The sequence below is a fragment of the Mirounga angustirostris genome, unplaced genomic scaffold (genome assembly GCF_029215605.1).
Source record: "Mirounga angustirostris isolate CCGP_5_RB_7025 unplaced genomic scaffold, mMirAng1.0.hap1 SCAF_2, whole genome shotgun sequence".
NCBI classification, from domain to species: Eukaryota; Metazoa; Chordata; class Mammalia; order Carnivora; family Phocidae; genus Mirounga; species Mirounga angustirostris.
Window position 1 is genome coordinate 90,729,117 of NW_026991710.1, and position 9,352 is coordinate 90,738,468.

Consider the following 9,352-nt stretch of genomic DNA (forward strand, 5'->3'; position numbering starts at 1 on the left):
GCTGATTTTCCGATTTCTTGACTGGAGCAAGGGCGTGTATTTTGGTAGCCAGCAGGATATTTTTGCCCTGTCCTGCCTTTGGGTGTAAAGACTATAAATATGATTCGTCTGGAAGACCAGGTGTGAAGGCTTCTGCCAGGCATACTAGACAAAGTTCTTCCAATTTCAAGGGCATCGTGTTAATGTATGTTTTTGGAAAGCGCGGAAAGCAATCGTAGCCCCCGGTTTGGTTTTCCCATCAATATTAATTTCTGCATAGGAACAACACTCTCCCAGGCCCGCCATTAAAGAGCCCTCTCCTTTGGTCCTTAATAGAGAATAAAGTTCCCTCTAAAAGTTGTATTGTTCTTCCTGAATCAGTATACCAGTCCTCTCAATTTTAGGAAAATATAATGACTTGTTGGGAGAACATCTGTGAAATATATACATTACAAAAAGCATGGCATTTAAAATAACCCAGGTCACCACATAGGTGCTGGGCTTTCCCTATATTTGGGGGCTGTCTGGAACATGTTATGTGTTTTCTTGAATTACTCCGTGTTTTGAATTCATTTGAGTTAGCAGTAAAAACAGGCAAACAAACTAGCTCAATTTGTTTTGAGTGCTAAATCCCTTCACTTTGAAATAGCTAACAGTCGACAGATGGACTCATTTTATGGAAAGGGTTAGCCTCTTCAGCCACGAAGAAAACTGACTGAGAGATCTACATTTTAAAGCCATTTCTAACCTCCACCTAACATCCATGAAAACTAGAACTTTCTCTCTTTACCCATTGGAAATTCAAGACAGTTATATTTAAGGGGAGAGAAAAGAAGGGGAACTGCCCAAGTGCTGTTTTTATTTTTATTTCCCATCTGTTCCCGAGAATTTTTATTTCTGGGTTTTGAAATCTACTGAATCAAGAAAATCAAATTTCTTCAAGTCCCACAACTGAAATCTAAAGTCACAGCAAACCAAAGAATGTAGTCAGAAAAAGGTATTTTCATCTCTATCCATCAACGATTTTTGCTGTCTCCCCATCCCCTGAGTAATGAGTTAATGTCCTCCCCCCTTTTTTTTCTTTTCATTTTATAGAGATTAAGAGACGCTCATAGCAGAACGACCTCCTTTCATCTGGTGGCGAGGATGAGGAATCTCATGGAAGAGTGGGAAAAGAGTGAGAAAATCAGAGACAGGAAGAGTCAGAGACTCGTGGAGAGACAAGGGAAAGAGAAAGGGGCAGCGCTGGAGAGACGCGCAGATAAGCGTGTGCACCCCCCTCCCCCTTTCAAGATTCAGAGGTCTGCAAACCGGGGCTGGGATGAAGGGGCTCCTGGAAGCTCACGTTCCCCTCACCCCACCTTCTGTCTGAAGTCTCGTTCGCCAGGGGCTGGTTAACCCCAGTCCCGGCCGCCTCAGACATCGCGCTGAGCTTTTGGGTCTTCGCCTCGCCCAGCGCCAGTGCAGCTGAAGTGAGCAGCTGGTGGGAAATGCTAATGGCTCCTGGAGAAATAGAAGATACAGAATGATTCTCATTCCCTCCTCGAGTGTGTGGAAGGAGCTGGACATACGTTTCACGCTCCTAATCCTTCTTTTACATTTTTAGTCATACTCCTATTAAACAACTAATTAATGCCCAGAACCACTAGGGAATACATTAGGCATGCAGCGGAGAGGCAGGGTGCTGGGGGGCTACAAACCACCGAGCTGATTTAAGACATGGATTTCAGGTTTTTCTCTCGTCAGAGCAGAAATGGAAGAGTGGGCCGTGGCGATTGTATTTAGATTCCTATTACTTCAAATTAGAAGGGGGTGGAGGGAGCGTCCAAGCAAAGCAAGCAATTCCCTGCCCTGCAGATGTAAACAAGATTGTAGCATCAAAGGTACCAGCTCCTTAAGGGCCAGATCGCCTGGGCTGGGAGCCGGGGGTGGGGAGACACTGACCTTATGTATCTGTGAATTTCAAGGATGTTACACTTTTACGTAAACAACTCCGGTGGATCTTCTGGTAATCCCCAGTGAGACTCACTGTTCTAGAATATCTCAAATTTTTGTTTTCCCCGGAAGAATACATTCTCTTTACTTTTCCAAAATTTTAAGCTATGTCTAAAGATAATAACCTTCCAATAAGCCAGTGCACTGAATCATTTCCCACAGCCGTTTTTTTTCCCCCCTGTCTTTTTGGTTATCTAATTTAATGTGTGGGAGGACACAGGAATTAAACATAGCCCCCCACCCCCCATCAACATAAGAAGAGCGGTGCTGGCTAAATGGGTTCAGAGAATTTTTAGTGAGATTATGAGTTATATCTCTCCCTCTAATATTTTGAAGCAGGTGACAACTGTTAGAACAAGAATCAAGTTGTGAAGCTCGGGGAGGACATACAATTTTGTGATCAAATTGGGGTAAAACCGAGAAGAATGTGGGGTGACCTCCACCAACTCACTCTCACCCAAGAGTCAGCATTCGGGAAAGGTACAGTATTATTTTAGAGCCCGCCGAGACTGGGTGCGTGCTATCATTTACTTTCTTCACTCTGGATTATGATCTCAGCCCTGGCAAGCAATTTCCCCAGCTCCTTATCTGACAACAAGCGAGTATGTAAATACCAATGGCTAAAGATGTTTAACTGCCTCAAACATTATTGATTTGTTGGCTGTTCTAAAATTTCACCCTAGTCCAGGTCCGGCTTCCGAATTGTCCGTTCGGTCTCTTTGATCCGTACCCCACGATGTTACAATACAATAATTGTTTTTTTGTTTGTTTGTTTGTTTTGTTCTTTTTTGAGGCATTAAAATGAACCAATTGATTTGCATATAAATTAAAATTATTATGCGTTGCCTATTCCGGTGTTTTATAATCATTTCGAAATTAGTACTTAACCACTCGAGCTAAAAGAATATATAAATGTCTGTATTGACTCACTAATGAATTACCTAATTAAAACGTCCCGGGGATGTTGGGCTCTGGAAAGATTGTTAAATCGAGACATACTAAGGGAGGGATGAATATTGGAAGGGTAGCAGAGCGGTGTCTGGAACTCAGAACGGAGTTTCCGGTGATTCCGAGCGTTAATTTTGGAGCATGGGTTCTTTCATGTTGTTAATGATTTTGTGCTTGCTTGTAAATAAATGAAGTAGCAGGAGCGCTCTGGTGGCCGCGGTCGCGCTCAGGCCCTTTGCTCTGGCAGAGACCGTTCAGCTGTAACCCCGCGGTGCTAAATCGAGGGAGAAGCTGGGCCAGCCCCGGAGGTGTGTGGCCCCCTGACGGCCTGGCCAGTCTCGCCTGCTGCCTCGCCGGGCGGCGGGCCACCGAACTACGTTAGGGCTCTCTCCGCGCGCCCGCAGAGCTGGAACTAGAGCCGACATTTAATAGATACGCTAACTGAGCACTTACCTTCGTCCTGAGAATAGGAATAAAAGGTAGCTCTTCTTAAGAGAGGCGGTGCAAAGGCACGCTAGGAGTTCAGAAAAGGCAGGCGGCGGGAAATCTGTAGCCTGGGGGCTCGCCAACAACCCCTTTCATTTCAAGCACTTATTGATTTGCTGCTGTCATCTCTGGCGACGCAGAAGGACACTTGAAAGAATTTCTGATGGGGCTCTGATCTGAGAAAGGAGGTGACCTGCCCAGGCTCTCACCAAATTCTTAATTACCACATCAACTGCTTTTTTTTTTTTTTATCCCCCACCTCCTTCCCCCATGGCAACTGAGTTTGCTTATTCTTAACTTTTTAATTATTCAGAAACTTCCTTACCTCTCATTGGCTTCCCTTTTGTAGCGATTTTCTAGTCGAATCTTCCCTCCCCCGCCCCCTTCCAGTGGTAAGTTCTGTGTATTGATCCCTCTGACCTTTGGCACATCTGGGCCTTCCGAAATCTCTCAATCTTTTTAGATTTGAGGATGGAAGACTCCACCCTCTCCACAATGTGCACACACTCAGAGATATGAAGACTTACACAGACTGCCCTCCAACCCAGGGGATCTAACAGATGTTCCCTTTTCAGTTGTCTCTTGAAATCGGAAATGCCTGCCTGATTTTAACTTGGATACCCACTCTCTTGCCCATTCCATTTTCAAAGTAGTTTGAACATGCGTGCAAATGTGCCCACAGCATCTCCACCTGCATTCTTTACCAACCTGTGAATAAAGAGAAACTAATATAGAGGACTGGGATATGGATTGCATCAGGAATCAGAATCCCCAATTTCAGGATTCCTCTGGCCGTCATCTGCACCGAGTCACTGCAAGTGGGAGGTCCACAGGTAATGCCACAGTAAAAAGCAGAATAATTTCAGGATTATTTCATTCAAATGCAAATTATGTCTCAGGATTTTGTTTGTAACCACCTAGTTTTAGCACACACAGAATTAGACAGGAAAGGATAAGTCAACATGGTTATTGGCATTAGGGAGGATAAATCTTCAGATCATCCGTGAAAAGAAGACCCCCAAGGTCTACAGTGGTTTAACTTCATTTATAATAGTGGGAATTAGACACAAACTGCTCTATTTCATGTACTTTGACTAATCTGAGTTTCTATTCAAAGTAGCGATACGGAATTTAATTTCGGATGGCAACTTCAGAAAGGAAAGCCACAGAGACACCTTGAGCTGGGTAAACCCCTTAAGTTGACTGTTCCTGTAAGTTCAGGAGTATAGTATTGGTTCTGTTTTTGTTTTGGATAAGCTGTGAGGGTTTGCAAGTCTTTACCAGACTTGACATCACTGCCTACATTCATTATAGGAAAGTTCAACTTTCTGTGCTGATGTCAAAATGGTCTTTCTGCCAGCATAATCTTGGTTTTCAAATAACGACAAAAAAATTAGTTTAATGTACACAGCTCCCAGTTTTCACTTCAGAGCTTCCATTTTGATTGTTACAAGTAATAATTTGTAGTGCTATATGTATACCCTTTACTTTTGGGGGAAGCGGGTTGGGTTTCATCATCACCACTACCTCAAACAACAAAATCGAAAAGCTAAGTTCTTTTCTCCTCTCATAATTGGTACTTGAAATGCTTTACTCCCCATCATCCTATAAAGGTACCTGGTAAACTTTCTTGGAATTTCTAGCAAGAGTTTGCAGCAACTGGAACAGCTTCTCTCACAGAAGATACTCTCTTTGATGGGCTCTCATTTGTGGAGGAATGGACTTTAGAGCAAGGAAGGAGGAACAGGACTTTGGAAGTTGCAGCTGAAACAAGCCAGAGTCAGTGAAGTGACTGATGCAGTGGTCAGTTCTCCCATCCTGCATCTCTCTTTAATTGGAGCCTGCCTCCCCCATTGTGGGATCCTGAAGCCCTTGATGTGTATGTCGATTCTCCTCTTGTGGTCTTCACCATGTGGTTTTATAGAAAGTCTCTGGTTCAATGATATTTTGTAGTTGCAGCTCTCTTACTTATTATCATAATCTCAGTGTTTAGGTTTTGGTGTATTTAGGTGAAACCTGCACACAGAAGAGATGGGATGAGTGAGGACTCATCAAAACTCAGATTCAGATGTGTTTAAATGGCTCTGACTGTGTAAAAAGTCTGGCAGTGCTTGGAGCTCCCCCAGCTTTCTACTCTAAACTTCATGTGGACCGTGAGGGAAAGCCTCTGGCTAATCAGGTATGATGAAGTCTGGGTTTAAGAAATAATAGCATTTGTATTGAGGACAAAGTGAAGAGAGGAAACCTGGTATACACCATATGGATCTACACTAGTAATAAAGGTAATAACGAATATCTATAGGGTGCTTAGTTTGTTTAGCCATCATGCTAAACAGTTTTGTGTTGATCATCATATTTATTCCTTACACCAACATTATAAGGTCATTTTACAAATGGGGACGGTGAGGTTTGGAGTGATTATGTCACTGGCCCACGGTCACCTAGATTTTAACCACTGGAGTGCAGAGTGAGTGGGAAATTACTTCAGATCACATAGGTGTTAAGTGACACGGTGGGAATTCGAATCTAGGTTTGTCTATCTCCAAAGTCCCAAATGTTAATTAGTACACTGAACTGATAGTGACCATAACTGGAGGGTTAGAATCATCTGGGGGAAAGAAATCCAGAACTTCCATGTGGAACATTTGAAAAAACAAAAGGAAAATGAAGAGATAAGAAAAGCAAATATATTACATGGGGGACGGAGAAAGTCAGAAATGTTTTACGTGCTAGAGAGGAGGAAAAGAGAAATGATTGAATTAAAGAGAACAGAAAAACCAATCTCTACTATTTGTCCTGGGCAGGTCATTCTAGGAAAGAGAAAGATAAGTTCAGGGATATTTCCGAATAGTAGGGAAATTAGTGCTCAGATTGTCAGGTTGGCCTAAGCCTAGTATAAGATCTCAGAAATCTAGTTTACAAGAGCTCTTTCCTAGGTATTCCAAGGGAGAAAAAAATGTCAAAATTGAGGTTTGAGTAGTTTTATCCTAAAACCAAAGAGAAATGCATAAGGACTGAGTAATAGGGACATCCAAGTTGCAAGAACATGCAAATGGAGTGGGGCAGGGAAATGTAGAAAAACCTGTTAAAAATCTGGTTATTGGTGCTAAACCATGCCAAACTCAAAGGAGAAATGAGATTTTATCTATCATTACCCACCTGTCTAGTTTGCACCCTACTCCCTTTATTACTGTAGTAAAATCATTTGAAATTTTAAGGAAGTTGACTTCCTGTGCTGAAGAAGAAACCTTAAGGGGATGGGTGTCAGGAGACAAATAAAGGGGAAAGATAATGATCTCAAGGACACAGTCATCTGTGGGTACCAGTGCAGGCCCATATACTAGTTGTGTGGGAGAATGTGAGCCAGGAGAGAATGCTGGTGAGCCATCTACAAGGTCCATTTCATCATAGCAGACCTCGTACTGGTCCAAAAAGTTGTTCCCAATTCAAGTTTGTCCCATTATCAAAAATGATTTAAAATGGGCTCATTTTTACCTTTTCCAGAAGGGATAGATAAATGTAAGTGTATGTGTGGGCTTCCCAATTTTAAGAAGCACAGGAGAGGAAGAAATGGAAGAAGAATACAGTTTCTTGTTTCCTGGCAAAAATTCTCTTATTCCTTTGGGCTGTGTGTAAAGTAAGGTAGCATGAGAAGTGGTTCATATAATGAAAACTGGTAGTTGATTTTATTTTAAGGGGGATCTCCTCCTGTGCTGTTACAGGAATCCAGGCTATCCCTTGCGAATTCTATGGTATTTTTGAAAGTAAAGTTTGAGGGCAAGCACAGTCTTATTTTCCATCTGTATCTTGTGGGTCTCTTACTCAACATTTTTCTAAATGGGCAAGAGAAATTAGGATCCATGGACAGTAAGAATTGGAAAGGATCTAGAGGGTGACCTCCTCCCTCAGCTTCTGTTGAAATTACTCCCAGAAAGATAGCCAGTCACCCTTTTTAGCAAAGAACCCCCTAAGGTTCCTTCATAATGCATTCAGATGCTTCATCGTTTCATATATATGTGCATCTCTGTCTACTGACTGAACTCCAATTACTGAAGAAAATGATGTCATATCAAAAAGCTCCAATTAATAGAGGACATTTCTTCCGGAGTCTTTCAAATATTTCATATGTGTTTTATCCTCAAAAAAACTATATGAAAATATTATTAGCCTCATTTAACAGATGGAAAACAATATCCTAGAGACTTTTAGAGACTTATCCTCAGTTATGCAGCATGACACCGTGAGAACTAAATTAAAAACAAAGTCCGAGAATTCTATGTTCAAGGCTTTCCTAGCAGACCCGTCACTTCTTGGGGCTAGTTATTACCTTTCTGTCTGAGTAAAGTACACGTTTGATTGTAACTCTATCTGTCCTTCTGTTTGTCTGCCTGTGAGTACTTTATCTTTTAATCCATCAATTTATCTCCTTGCTAGTTTTCTAATACACCATAAGTTAACCAATGTTGATAAAATTTCATCCTTACCATGAGAGCTACTTGAGCAGATTGAGATGGTTGTCATATTTTTCAAATATTACATGTAACTGACACGGCTGCTACCATATAAGTGCCATGATTTCATTCTAATTTGGAAACTGTACACATACCACACCTTCTTCATCTCCGCTTATTAGCACTCGATATTTACACGGTCTTTTGGGAGGATGTTGATCATTTTGTCTCTGTCACTCTTGGGGTCATAAAAACTATCCTTCTGTTCAGAAGTGTGTTTTTTCACAGGTATGTTTAGTACGTTTCCCCAAGTCTGACTTCAAGAGACTGAAATCACTGATTCACTGAAAGATGTTTAAATGTCCTGAAGGAAAATGTTGGAGTAATCCTCGAACAAATATGATTTTCCATCACTGTCCTTATCTGCGTGTAAATGTTCTTTCTTCTTTCAAATTCACATATTTCAACATTTTTTGCTGGGCTATGTGAAAAAGTTCTCTTTCCTGAATGTAATGTACAAATCAGAAGCAATAGGATTCTTACTCATTTTCTTTTTTGAAATTTGCTCTCCTCATTCTCCCCTGAAGTATTGACTCTATTCTCTCAGGGGTATATTTATGGAGAACATTTTGTATTCTTTAAAAAAATTTTTTTTTTTTTTAAATTATGGGGCGCCTGGCTGGCTCAGTCGTTAAGCGTCTGCCTTCGGCTCCGGTCATGATCCCAGGGTCCTGGGATCGAGTCCCGCATCGGGCTCCCTGCTCCGCAGGAAGCCTGCTTCTCCCTCTCCCACTCCCCCTGCTTGTGTTCCCTCTCTCGCTGTGTCTCTCTGTCAATTAAATAAACAAAAATCTTTAAAAAATAAATAAAATTAAAAAAAAATTTTTTTTAATTTATTTATATGACGGGGGGTAGAGCACAAGCAGGGGGAGCAGCAGAGGCAGAGGGAGAAGCAGGCTCCCCGCTGAGCAGGGAGCCCGACCTGAGGTTCATGACCTGAACTGAATGCAGATGCTTAACCGACTGAGCCACCCAGGTGCCCCAACATTTTGTATTCCTTTCCTCTCCCATAGGAGAGCAGCTGCTAAATGTAGGAGTTAAAAGTGTATCCTTGTAGTTCTTTATTCTTTTTTCCACAGTTGACAACTCATCCCTCTTTGTCCAAAGCATTAATGTCATTCTACTGGTTTCTGATTTACAAAAATCAAGTAGGATCTACAAAAGTCAATAAAAATGAAAGTAATGCTTTTCATCTTGAAATATTTATTTATTGTTTTCTTATGTGTTAAAAGGGTACACACAAATCATCTATACTTCCTTCATTCTCCACCTTTGCCAAGTGCACAACAATGTGTTGAAGAGAGGGGGAAAAAAATCAAGAAAGGAAAAGGAATGACAGAACTAAAATGAGAAAAAAAAGGCACACTCAGGGTCTAGAATTGTGGTTCAACCCGATGATTCAGTTAATTTAGTAGATTCACTTTGTGGTAATT